Genomic DNA, 14,045 nt, shown 5'->3' with positions numbered 1-14,045 from the left:
GCGGGTCTTCGTTCGCTTCTTCGTTGTCCTCGGGAGGAGGTCTCTGCAGCGTGCTCTTGAGATGGTTGAGGCATGCCTCTGGAAAGCTCTTCTTCGACTTCATTTGTACCATTACCACGATTTCCATCATTTGGCTCGGGGGCCTCCAGATCAAAAGTCCAATTTGTCATTTCTCTTGGATATGTGCGGTTCCTGTTGGGCATGATGATGCTCCGTACCGTCTTGTTTCTGACAACAGGATGATACTTCCTATCATCTCTTGCTTTGATTAGGTGGGAGGCACGACAGTAGTTGATGTCGAGGAATTCTGCTTCCAGGGCTGGTAAGTTGGCTAGCCTATCTCCCAGGTTTAAGCCTAATGCTAGGGAGGTGATAATTCCCCCACAACAAAACGCCTGGCTGCCTCTCATGCAAGCAGCCTGGATGTTGGCTAGTAGGAAGGGAGTAACGTTGAACGCTATTTGGGCAAACACACAGTGGAGAAGGAAAAGTTCCTTGGAGTTTACCTTGTGGTTGCTGACTCTTCCAAAAACTGTGTGCCCCAGAACTCGGTGAAAGTATCTGATGGCTGGGTTGTGGATGTATGTTGCGTTAAGTGTGTCCCAGCTTGTTGCATTCATGTTGGTGAGGTTGTGCCAGACTTGGAATGCTATATCTGACCATCCTTCTGGGATACAGCAGTGGATTCCTTCTCCATGTCGGAAACCAAGCATTCTCGCAATATGGGTTTGATTAAGGGAATACTCGGTGCCGAACATTCTAAATGTGGCCACACCGGTGAGATATTGTTGAGTTCCAAGGGGAGTGATGTATGAGTAGGAACTTAGAAATTCCAGGGTCAGCGCTTCGTAGGTTGGCTGCGGTGTGGTACAGAGCTGTGTCAAGTTGGAGGCAGCTAGCATCCATTCCACACCCTCCAAAAGTCCTAACTCCCTCAGGCACTCATGATCCACATACCTCGTGGCTTGAACGGAGCGTTGGCAGAATTTGAGGTAGTTGCTTCTTTGACGCTCGCCGACTTCTCCATCACGGAAAGTGACGGTTGATAGGTCAGGAGTGCTTCTTTCTTGATGGGCCATTTGATGAGTTGGATGAAACTTTTGGTGTTTGTGTGTGGTGTGGAAGGTTTGTGAGTTACGCACTCGAAGAAATTAGTGATGAATTTGATAGATGATGATCAGAATGTAAGATAGTGATAATTGGTGAGAAAAAAAGGGAGAAAGAGCGCCTGCTTTTATAGGCGAGCTTTCTGGAATTCGTGACGGTCGTCACAGGTGTGTGACGGTCGTCACGCGCAACGGATGCGTAACGGTTGTCTGCAACAGTCATATGCTCGTAACGGTCACTTTCATGTGTGTGACGATTGTTCCAAATTCGTGACGGTCGTCACGTATGTGAGGAGAGCGTCACCCTATAGTGACGGTCGTCACACACTGAATTTCAAAAAAAATTAATATAGGTTGCAGCAGAATTTGATGACAGCATAAATAATGGCTAAGTAATTCTTATTTAACAGCATAAATGCAGAAATAAATAAATAGATGAAATAAGCGTAATTAAATAAATGGCAATTGAATTAATAAATTTGAAATTAAATGTAACATGGGAAAAATGTAGCGATAACATAGCAAATGAAAGCAATTAAACAAAAGTAATGCAATGAATAAAAGTGCTCCCTCCCCACACAAAACAAAGCAGTGTCCTCATATCTTAGTGTGAGCAGGAGAAATAAGTGATCAGAAATTTCAGCCACGTTTTTGTCCCAATGCAGCAACAGCTTCGTTCAGATAATGAAACTGCTCAACGACTATATCCATCAGCCTAGGACATCAAAGCGTATGAGCTTTATCGCTTCTTTCACAATGGTGATATCAGCTTGGAAAGTATTCAGACGGGCGATGAGCATGGCATGATTATCAGCACAAGATGGATGAACCGGTTCAGCAATGTTATAATAGTTAGGAGGTGTTTCAGGGTCAGATTCTTCCTTATGGATAGGGTCATTAACACACTCATATTTGGGCGGTGTAGCGGGAGGTGAAGGTGGGTCGATAGGGTATTCCTCTAAGTCATAGAGCTAGTTGTCTCGGTTGTGAACACTCGTTTTCTCATGGTTAGGCAAGGTGAATAGGTGAACCACTTCGTTATTGATTAGATAATCAAAGGTATCCGTCCCAAGGTTTCCGATGATTCTACGGTTAAAGCAAAAGTCGATATCCATGGGTCGGATGTTTCCAAAAGGTATAATCTCATAAAGTGGGCGTACAAGTCCTATAGCGTCTGCTATCATGGTAACTAGGCCATCTATGATTAATGGGGCACGATTATTCTTAGCAAGATGGACAAATCTTTCCATCATGAATGATACTATATTGACGTGTCGACCTTGATCGACACACAGCAGGATGAAGAGTTCATCGCGGGATACTAAGGTGTTATTTTCTTCCTTACCAAATAAGGTGTGGGATAGTATTTTATGAAAATATCGGATAGCAGGGTTATGGATCATTTGTGAGTGCATCTCATTTGGGTTTAGGTTGGATTCTCCGGATATGCAACCCCAGAAGTCATCGAGATCAATGTCATCGATAAGGTCCTCCTGGCGGGTAGTAAAGACGAAAGGGCCGCTAGGGAATCCTAAGAGGTCAGCAAGGTCTCGACGGGTGTAGGTGAAGTCCATGCTAAATAACCTAAAGGATATTAACCCTTTGTTTAGTCCGTAACCATGCTCAGGGATGTATACAAGGGAACTGAGGAATTCTAAGGTTAGTTCACGGTACGTGACAAACCGTCTCTTAATGGCTGCGTTCTCCCACCTAAGTTGGTTAAACATATATAGGATGCTATCTCGGATGCCTAATTTATCCATGGTCGGTCCATCATAATATATGGTCAATGCCATATCCTTTCGGGCTAGATAATCATACCGCTTGCATTAAACTCGGCCTCTAAAAACTGTCTCTGGTTGTTGCATGATGAAAGTAATTAACTAACTAGTTAGTAATTTTCCTGTTTGTCAGTATCCAGTATGTCTAAGTTAGTTATTAGAAACAACAAGAGTGACTGCAAAGAATCAAGAAGGGGGGAGCAAGCAAAATAAAGAAGAAAATTAAAGAAGGAAAATAACGAAAAGAAAAAAAGGAGGTGGGTTGTCTCCCACTAAGCACTTTGTTTAATGTCGCAAGTTCGACAGTAGTGTCGCATTGTACTAGGTTTGGGGTTGAGCGGGCAGCTCTATGAGTCTGAGACTGTTCGAATAGTCTCTGTTTTCTATATTATGATAATGCTTTAAGCGCTGTCCGTTTACTACAAAAGGGTCACTACTTCTACCTTTTATTTCTATCGCACCAGTAATGAGAACCTTGGTGATCTCGAAAGGACCAGACCACCGAGATTTGAGTTTTCCTGGAAAGCGTTTTAGTCTAGAATTAAATAGCAGCACTACGTCGCCGACTTTAAACTCCTTCCTAGAGATGCGTTTGTCATTTCATCTTTTGGTTCGTTCTTTGTAGATCCTGGCATTCTCGTAAGCGTCCAATCTCAGCTCTTCTAATTCGTGGATGTCTAGAATCCGTTTCTCTCCTGCAGAAGTGTAGTTGATGTTAAGGGTTTTGATCTCCCAAGATGCTTTGTGTTCCAGTTCTACATGGATGTGGCAAGATTTACCATAGACTAGTTTGAAGGGTGTGGTTCCTATCGGGGTTTTGTAAGTCGTCCGGTAGGCCCACAAAGCTTCGTTTAGCTTGGATGACCAGTCCTTTCTGGATATTCCTACGGTCTTCTCAAGAATTTGTTTTATTTCTCGATTTGAGACTTCGACTTGCCCGCTAGTTTGTGGATGATACGGTGTTGCCACGCGGTGTCGGACTCTGTACTTCAGAAGGAGTTTTCCAAATATATTCGATATGAAGTGGGAGCCACCGTCACTAACTACTAGTTTCGGCACACCGAATCTGGGAAAGATAATATTTTTGAATAGCTTGATTACTACTCGTGTGTCATTTGTTGGAGAGGCTACAACCTCGATCCATTTCGAGACATAGTCGACAACAACGAGTATGTATTTATTTCCAAAAGAAGTTGGGAATGGTCCCATGAAGTCAATCCCCCATACGTCAAAGACTTCGACTTCTAAGATTCCTATTTGTGGCATTTCATCGCGTCTTGAGATGTTGCCATTGCGTTGGCACCGGTCGCATTTTATAACCGTGTTATGGACGTCTTTCCATAGAGTAGGCCAAAATAGGCCGGATTGCAGGATCTTAGTGCAGGTCTTTGAGGTACTTGCGTGTCCTCCATAGGGGGCGGAATGGCAATTTGAGATTATATCTTCGATTTCATCCTCAGGAACACATCGACGGAAAATACCATCGGTCCCTCTTTTGAAAAGAAGGGGTTCATCCCAGTAATACTATTTTAGGTCATGAAAGAACTTCTTCTTTTGTTGATAAGATAGGTCCGACGGAAGTACTCCGACGGCTAGGTAGTTGACAAAGTCAGCGTACCATGGCAGAGTTGCATTCGCGTGTACTTCTTCCACGGATTCTTCTATTTCAGTATCGCTTAATGTCAGTTCAGACATATCACTTTCCACTTGGGCGATGAGTCGTTCGTAAGGGAAATCGTCATTAATTGGGATTTGTTCAGGCTTGTTCCCTTCAATACGAGATAAGTGGTCTACTACTACGTTCTCAGTACCTTTCTTATCTTTTATTTCTAAATCAAATTCTTGTAAGAGCAGGATCCATCTTAAAAGTCTTGGTTTGGCATCCTTCTTACTTAACAAATACCTAATAGCGACTTGGTCGGTATAGATGATAATCTTCGCCCCTACCAGGTAGGAACGGAATTTGTCCAATGCGAACACGACATCTAGAAGTTCTTTTTTAGTGGTGGTGTAGTTCATTTGGGCAAGATCAAGTGTTCTACTCGCATAGTAAATAGCATGAAGCTTCTTATCCTTTCTTTGTCCTAGTATTGTGCCCACCGCGTAATCACTCACATCGCACATGATTTCAAATGGTAATCTCCAGTCAGGTGGTTGCATTATGGGTGCGGTGATTAAAGATGTTTTCAGTTGGTTGAACGCTGTTAAGCATTTTTCATCAAATATGAAGTCAGCGTCTTTCATTAATAATCCTGTAAATGGCTTGGTTATTTTTGAGAAATCTTTAATAAAACGTCGGTAGAAACCGGCGTGTCCTAGAAAGCTTCTTATCTCTCGAATAGTTTTCGGAGGTTGAAGGTTCTCTATAATTTCGATTTTAGCTTTGTCTACTTCAATTCCTCTGTCAGATACCACGTGACCTAATACAATTCCTTGTTGAACCATAAAATGGCATTTCTCCCAGTTTAGAACAAGGTTTACTTTTACACATCTTTCGAGTACCATTTCGAGGTTAGATAGACATCCTTCGAAACTCTGACCGCAAACAGAAAAATCGTCCATGAAGACTTCCATGATGTCATCTATAAAATCTGCGAAGATTGCCATCATGCATCTTTGAAATGTTGCGGAAGCGTTACATAGGCCGAATGACATTCGTCGGTAGGCGAATGTACCGTAAGGGCATGTGAAGGTAGTATTTTCTTGGTCGTCAGGATGGATTGGGATTTGAAAGAATCCTGAATAACCGTCTAGATAGCAGAAGTGAGAATGCTTAGCCAGTCGTTCAAGCATTTGATCTATGAAAGGTAGAGGGAAATGATCTTTACGAGTGGCTTTATTCAGTTTTCTATAGTCAATACACATTCTACTTCCGGTCACAACTCTTTGTGCTATGGATTCGCCCTTCTCGTTCTTAACAACTGTAACACCTCCTTTCTTGGGTACTACATGAACGGGGCTAACCCATTGACTATCTGAGATCGGGTATATGATTCTAGTGTCTATAAGTTTCTTTACTTCATCCTTGACTACGGTACTTAGGATTGGATTGATCCTTCTCTGGTGCTCTTGTAAGACCCCAATTTTGGGCCCTAAGATCCCTCATGGCCCATATCATATCATATCATAGCCTCAAGGATCATTGCATGCCCTAGCTTCCCTCCTAGTGGGTGGTTTGCCTTGTGAGTGGATTCTTGATCACCAAGCATACTTTGCATTTGTATATCTTTGCCTTTCATATGTTTATCAATCAAAAAGTACAAAAATATTGTCAGTCTAACCTTGTTGCTTGCAGTTGAAGCAATCATCAGCAATTAGGTCAAAATCAGTCAAAGTCAGTCATTGCAGTGGATGGTGGCCATTCTTGTAGAATTTGGGCACCATGATCAATAATCAAGAGTTCATATAACTTGGGACATCATTTGGGATCAATATCTCAAGGAATTAGGGTTTGGAATTCATTAGAAGGTGCTTGAGTCAGGCAAAACCCTAGAAAAGTCAAACTTGGTCAACTGTCCATTTAATCAGTGATTTGATGATGGGAATTGGTTTGAGGGAGCTCATTCATGTCCATATAGGCCTCATATATCATGTCAAACACCATCATGAAAGAATCTGAGGTCAAACAGAAAATTTCCCAAAATAGAAAGTTGACCTGTAATTTTCAACTGCCAAAAATGGAAACTTCTTGATCTTAATCTTGCATCATGATACAAGCTCCAAATGAATTTTTGCCCAACATGAAAGTTGAAGATCTTGTTCTCCCATTTCCAAAAAGTCCAAGAACTCTCAATTCCCATGTATGGTTGTCAAGATATGATCAATTCATTTTCACAAAATCTTGAACTTCAAAAGGCCATATCTCTCAAACCATTTGGCCAAAATTGGTGAGGTTTTTTCCTACAAACCACATTTAACCTCCTCTTTCCAAAAATATAAATTTCATGTACCAAAACCTTACCATGCAAAATGGCCTTTTTGGACTTTCCTTAATTAAATTCAAGTGTGGTACAAAATTGACTTTTTGATTTAGCCATTTTTAACACTTGTGGCCAATTGGAAATGTTTTGGGATGATATTTGAAGCTTGTGCAAGGCCCAAACTCGGGCAGACCATACACCCTCCATGTGCATTTGGTTCAAACTTAGCAAATGGCAAAACCTCTTCATTTGTGATAAACTTGATTAGCACATCATTAACCAACATTAAACAGATGTATATAAACATATTTCCTGTCATTTACAAACCCTAGAGCTAGCAGCAGCCCACATTCTAACACAGAAAAACTCTTTCTCTCATTCTCTCATTTTGTGCATTGTTGAATCTTTTTCCACAAAACCTCAAGAACCACGAGCTAGCTTGGTTGTTCCATCATCCATCAACCTCTGCTAGGCCCTTGCAAGCAGCAACATCCAGCTGGAACGACATTCTCAACTCTGTTTCACTAAACCTCCTTCCATGGCAGATTTCGTTTTGGACCATTTCAAGCATTGCTAAGCTAGAACTCTCCAACCATTCTTCTTTTAGAAGCTTCATGTACATCTGTTTTGAGGATTTGCAAGCAAACAACATCCAAATCATCACTGAGCTTCAATATTGGTCAGTTTTCGCATCTCTTACTTTTTAAAATCATGCCATGCTTTAGATAGCTTATGCTTTGATGATTCCAATGAACCTTGAATTATTGAAAATGGTTAACTGTGCTGGGAGAAATCTGAGTTTAAAGTTTGTTGGTTATTATTGTTTTGCATGATTTCTTGATGGTTAGCTCGAATTAATGAATTTTGATGATAGCATGTTGATATGCATTGCGTGCTGGTTACAATGATATGTCTATTGTTCGTTTCTGGAATAAATTGTTGTTCACGATGGTTGATGATGATGAACATTGTCCCTGTTCTTGAAAACCCTAGCCATGCCCAGATTCTGCTACTATTTCACGTGTACGCATGTGTAGTCTACTGTTCCATTGGAGCCAGCCAATCAAAACATTTCCCTGGCCGCGCCTAAACGGCGTCGTTTTGTTTAATGAAGTCCATATTTACATCTTTGCCATTCTCGGTTTAAATAATCTAATTTAATTCATTTTAATTTCAATGTTTATTTCATTTGGCATGGCTTATTTGAAAAATTCATAACTTATCCATTTCAATTCCAAATCTCATGGGAATTTTTGCATCATCTTCATCATGATCCCTAGTTTTTTATCATTGTTTTTCCAGAATTTTTTGATCATTGAATTTTAAATGGCATTAGGGTTTGTAGAATGTGACCAAATATTGTACATCTTGCCAAAACCATTGTGAAATTGTGATGATACATCCATTTGATCTGAAATTTTTGGTGCTTAATCTACACTCATCCTTGTTTATTTTGATGTAAAGATCATGATTTTAGCTTATGTGGTTTGAGAGATGTGAATTTTTGAAGTAGGGTGTGACAACTTGTGTCACACCATGGATGTGCAACTTCCTGATTTTTGTACCCATGCTTCTTGACCTCCAATTGACCTCAATTTTTGCATGAACCTACTCTTATGTGTCTATTTCACTTGTGATTTTTCTTGGAATTATTTGAGCCATTTCCTAGTTGTTTGAGATTTTTCCCCTCTGTCTAGTCAAATGTTGACTTTATGTGACACATCTTGCCATTCCATTTGGGAAATTCTCATACTTTATTGGATGATCATGAAATTTTACATGTGCATACTAGACATCTTAAGCTTTGCATTGGTGTTGATCCCATTCATTTCTCATCTGTTGTCATTGAGTTATGATTTTTTGAAGTTGATACATGTTTGTTTGACTTCTTTGTGCATACTTGAAATTGTTTTGACTTTCTGATTTTAATTGACCATCTTCCCATGATCCAATTGAGCTGAAATTTTATATGCATGTTATGTTATGGATTGTGATTGAGTATGAATTATTTGGTGATTTTTGGAATTAAGCATGTTTGGGTTTGAGCTAAGTCTTGCTGTTGACTTCCATGAGCTTTCATTTGCCATGCTTTGACTTCCTTTGCTTATGAAATCATGATGATGAATGATATGAATGTGAAATCAATTGAGTTTGCTTCTTGATTGTTTAAACTTGATTTTGGTTGACTTTCCTTTGCTGTTTTGACTTTCTCATTCATTTTTGACCCTAGGCTTGTCCTAGGGGTTTCCTGGCTTATGTTTGAGTTCCTGTTTTCAGGTTAAGCACAAATGCTTCAAAGAGAACAATACCATTTGATTGAGCTTGATTGTTTATCATGAGCTAACCTCTTTGTTTTGTAGGTGGCTTGACTCATATGATTTGAGTCTTGTGCTTTGCACATTCATCTGATTATGTTGACTGTTAATTCTATTCTCATTTTGCTTTGACTGTTGAACTGTGTACTGATTTGTTTGACTGTTTCAGGTACCATTAGTTGCTTAGTTCTTTGAACTTGCTTTGCTTTGCTATTTAGCAATTTGCATTTGAGGTATAATTCCTTTTCTTCATGTAGTCTGGAAGACCTGGCCTGTTACTTGGCCAGGCAACTGTCTGAAGTCCTCCTTAAGAGGCAATGCTTGTGTGTGTTTATATTTGTCCCAGGCAGGAAAAGTCCTTCAAGAAAGGCAATTGGTAGAATCCAAGAGATAAGCAATCTATCTCCTACTATTCTGTGAGTCTTCTCTTTGCTCCCATTACATGGTTGTAGCATTGAGATCCAAGCCCAAGATCAATCGAGTCTAATATGTGGAGAGAGTTCCTACTTTCTGAACTCCCACACTTTCTGATATATTCAATGCTCTCCCTGATCAGGGATAAGAGCAATGAGGCACACCCCTCATATCCTTTCATCTGCTTCACCTTAGCCCCTCAATGGCAAGGTTAAGAGCACCTGTGAACCTATTCCAGTTGGCTTCAATGCCTAACCCTTTGTATGAGCCTCCTTGTTTGGTTATAGTGTGTGCTGATTGCTTTCATTGATTGATCATTTGCTTCATATACACATGTTTGCTTGCATGCTCTATGCATTTATCATTATTTATTGCTCATTAATGCATAATCATCTCATTTGTCTTTGTGACATTATCATTGTTGTTTGCCCATTGAGGACAATTGTAAGACCATCCATTGGCCATTGCTCCTATGATATGGAAGTGAGTATAAGACCATCACCTTGGCCACTCATCTTATCTTTGCTTGATGCATTTGATTGTATGTGAGGATGCAACTGTAAGTCCCTGCAAGTCGGCATTTGCTTTCCTATGATCACATGTTGTTTTGTTTGTTGTATGTGAGGATACAACTGTAAGTCCCTGCAAGTTGGCATTTGTATTCCTAGGACCATACTGTGGAGGTTAGAGTGAGCCCAGACAGATTGGCATCTGACATCCCTGTTTTGCTTTTCCTTATTTATGTGAGGATGCAATTGTAAGTCCCTGCAAGTTGGCATTTGCTTTCCTAGGATCATATGTTGGATATTGGTATAAGTCCAGACAGATTGGCATCCGGTATCCATTCTTTTATTTCTTTGTCGAGGAGATTAGTGTAAGTCCATTGAGTGGCCTCTGATATCCATTTCTGTTTTAGGAGACTGGTGTAAATCCACCTATTGGTATCCTGTATCCACTTTTTGTTTGTGAGATTGGAGTAAGACCATTGAGTGGCATCCGGTATCATTTGTTTGTTTATTTTGTTATTGCTTATTGCCCATTCCAAAGGACACACTTGAATCATCCTCTATATGATTTCAAGAGGTGAACCTTCTAAGAAGTTTTTCTTTACAATCCATCTTCATCCATTCATTCTCATCATGTCCTAGACCTTTTCACACTTCGATTTCAAACTTGAGATAGATATTGTGCAAACATCTTCATGTTTTCAAACTAAAAACCTGGACCCAAGTCCTTGACTTTTTCTCAAACTCATTTCATAACACTTCTTTTGAATCAATCCTAATCATACTTTGACTCCATTTTCATAATCACAATCAATTAACTTCACTCATTCACTTGTTTTGGCTTTGTCCATTGTTAATCTTTTCATGCATTAGCCATAGGTTTCAATTATCTTTGTGGTTGATGTAAACCTCACCTTATCCTTAGTGAGTCGACAGTAAGACTTCCATACTGAAAACAGGGTTAACCCCTCTAGTACGTCGAAGCTATCCTCGCATGGTGGATGTTGGTCTTGGTCGAGTTTTCTCCCATTGATAATGAAAAGCCTCAGTGCTATTGTTTAAAATTGAATCCACCAACTTTTGGAAACCTTTTAGCCGAACTACGACGTTTTGATCCTTACCTTTGATGGAAGGTACGTAGGCAACGGGTTCATCCGTTCAAACACAAAAATAACTAACTTGTACATTCTTTTCTCACCATCCCAATCATGTTTGCACAATCTTTATGTCATAACAAATAACAATCTTTTACAACAAGTGTGAAAAGGGCTCCCTAGGAGTACCTAGGACGTGATGGGTGCCTAACACCTTCCCATTGCGTAATTTACCCCTTACCCAGACTCTCTGATCTTTTTATTAGTTTTCTACGTGTAAAACTTCTTAGGCTTTTGTTCGCTTTTTAGCCAGTCCTTTGGATAAATAAAAGTGCGGTGGCGACTCGAAAATCATCGTATCTCTTGCTTATGATTTAACCGATAGATCATATAGCGACGAATACACCGCTACAGCTCTCTAGAGGTTTTGCAGTCTTCCTTTAGCATAATACGATGCATACAGATCAAAGGATTTATTCCTTTTAGATCGGGGATGTTATATCCTAACACTGTTGGATACTTTCTTAGGACATCTAGTAATTTCTCAGTTTCCATCTGTCCTAAGTCAGCATTGACTATTACTGGTCTTTTCAGTTCAATGTCTAGGAATTCGAATCTTAGGTTCTTTGGTAGTGTTTTTAATTCAAAGTCAGGTTTCTTTGGGCATGGCATGTGGTCTGGTGTAAGTGCTAAGCATTCGCTTAGACTTTCGTTTTGGTATGGTTCATGCCAATTATTGTCTTCAAGGATTGGAGGGATTTGGATTTTCATTATTTCAGAGTACGTGGTTTCTTCCATCTCTATATCTCTCACGCATTCATCTATGACATCAAGCAGATAGCAGGTGTCGTCCATAGCTGGCGCTTGTAAGAATTGGGTTAAGATGAATTCAACCTTTTCCTCTCCAACTTCGAATGTCAACTTACCTCTCTTTACGTCTATTATGGCTCCGGCGGTAGCCAAGAATGGCCTTCCTAGAATGATAGGTGTACTGGCATCTTCTTTAATGTCCATGATTATGAAATCGGTAGGAATGTAAAATTAACCTACACGAACTGGGACATTCTCTAGTATACCGACAGGATATTTGGTTGAGCGGTCAGCTAATTGAACAGACATCTTTGTCGGTCTTAATTCTCCCATACTGAGCCTTCTACAAATGGTTAGGGGCATTACGCTAATGCTGGCTCCTAGATCGCATAGAGCTTTGTCTATGACGAATTTTCCAATGACACAGGGTATGGAGAAACTACCCGAGTCCTTTAGTTTGGGAGGCATATTATTCTGGATTATGGCGCTACACTCGGCAGTAAGTGTAACTGTTTCATCATCCTCAATCTTTTTCTTATTGGATAGGATTTCCTTAAGAAATTTGGCATAGGAGGGCATTTGTGTGATGGCTTCTGTAAAGGGTATCGTAATGTTTAATTGCTTCAGAAGCTCAACAAATTTCCTAAATTGATTCGCAGTTTTAGAACTTTTGAGTCTTTGAGGATACGGAATGGGTGGTTTATAAGGAGGTGGAGGCACATAAGGTTTCTCTTTCTCTTCGGCCTCCTGGGTGTTATCTTCTGTTTCCTTTGGTTCATTCACCTGCTCAGTTGAGGTTTTATCCGGTTTTTGGTACATGGCAGGGTTTTGGAGTCTCAGGTCTACGAGTCCATCTACTTCTTTTCCACTCCTCAGTATAACGACATTTGCATGTCCCTTCGGATTAGGTTGCGATTGTCCAGAAAATGTTCCAGCTGAAGCGGCTGTAGACGCTTGATGTTGAGCCACTTGTGAAATCTGTGTTTCAAGCATTTTATTGTGGGTGGCTAAGGCGTCTACTTTATTCGCTAGTTGTTTTAGTTGCTCACTAGTATGTATGTTTTGGTTCTAGAAGTCCTTGTTCGTTTGAGCTTGAGTGGCTATGAAGTTTTCCATCATCAACTCGAGATTTGACTTCCTAGGCATGTTAGGAGCATTATTAGCTGGTTTTTGATATCCAGGCGGAACAACTGGTGCTTGGCCAGGTGCATAAAGGGCATTGTTATTCTTATACGAGAAATTGGGATGGGTTTTCCAACCAGGGTTGTAAGTATTAGAATAGGGATTTCCTTGTGTGTAGTTCACTTGATCTGTTGGGACTCTTGCTAATATTTGACATTCTTGTGCAGTGTGTCCAGGGTTTCCACATAACTCACAGTTTGGAGTTACAACAACCACGGTGGTTGCGGGTGGTATGGTCAAGTTATCTAATTTTTGGACAAGGGAATCTACCTTTGCATGAACATAGTCGAGGCTGCTGATTTCGTACATTCCACCCTTAGTCTGGGACTTTTCCACTGGAGTTCGTTCACCTCCCCATTGGCAATGGTTTTGGGCCATGTTTTCAATGAGTTGATAGGCTTCGGTGTATGGCTTATCCATAAGTGCACCGCCCGCGGCAGCGTCTATTGTAAGTCTTATGTTGTACAGAAGCCCGTTATAAAACGTGTGAATGATCACCCAGTCTTCTAGACCGTGATGTGGACATATTCTCATCATGTCCTTGCATCTCTCCCACGCTTCGTAGAGAGATTCCACATCTTTTTGCCTGAATCCGTTGATTTGAGCTCTCAGCATAGCAGTTTTGCTCGGCGGAAAGTATCGGGATAAGAAGACGTTCTTCAGTTCCTCCCATGTTGTAACGGAGTTGGAGGGCAAGGATTGCAACCAAGCCCAAGCTCTGTCTCTTAGTGAAAAGGGAAAAAGGCGCAGTCTTATCGCATCTTGAGATACACCATTCGCTTTTACAGTATCGGCGTACTGCACAAACTTGGTCAGGTGTTCATTAGGATCTTCTGTTGGATTTCCAGCAAATTGATGTTGTTGGACGGCTGATAAGAGTGAGGGTTTCATCTCGAAATCATTTCGATTAATAGCGG

The 14,045-nt window shown here is 40.5% G+C and overlaps 1 non-coding gene across 1 annotated transcript; it reads left to right on the top strand.

Annotated features, from left to right (window-relative positions):
* Nucleotides 1-13,636: 13,636 nt before the first annotated feature.
* Nucleotides 13,637-13,743, top strand: LOC127109955 (small nucleolar RNA R71). The gene has a single exon (XR_007797196.1). It is a non-coding gene; the product is annotated as a small nucleolar RNA R71 (small nucleolar RNA).
* The last annotated feature ends 302 nt before the right edge of the window (nucleotides 13,744-14,045 follow it).

Source organism: Lathyrus oleraceus, chromosome 7 (assembly GCF_024323335.1).
Source record: "Lathyrus oleraceus cultivar Zhongwan6 chromosome 7, CAAS_Psat_ZW6_1.0, whole genome shotgun sequence".
Taxonomy (NCBI): Eukaryota; Viridiplantae; Streptophyta; class Magnoliopsida; order Fabales; family Fabaceae; genus Lathyrus; species Lathyrus oleraceus.
Note: the sequence above shows the minus strand (reverse complement) of the source record. Positions and strands in the feature narration are given on the sequence as shown.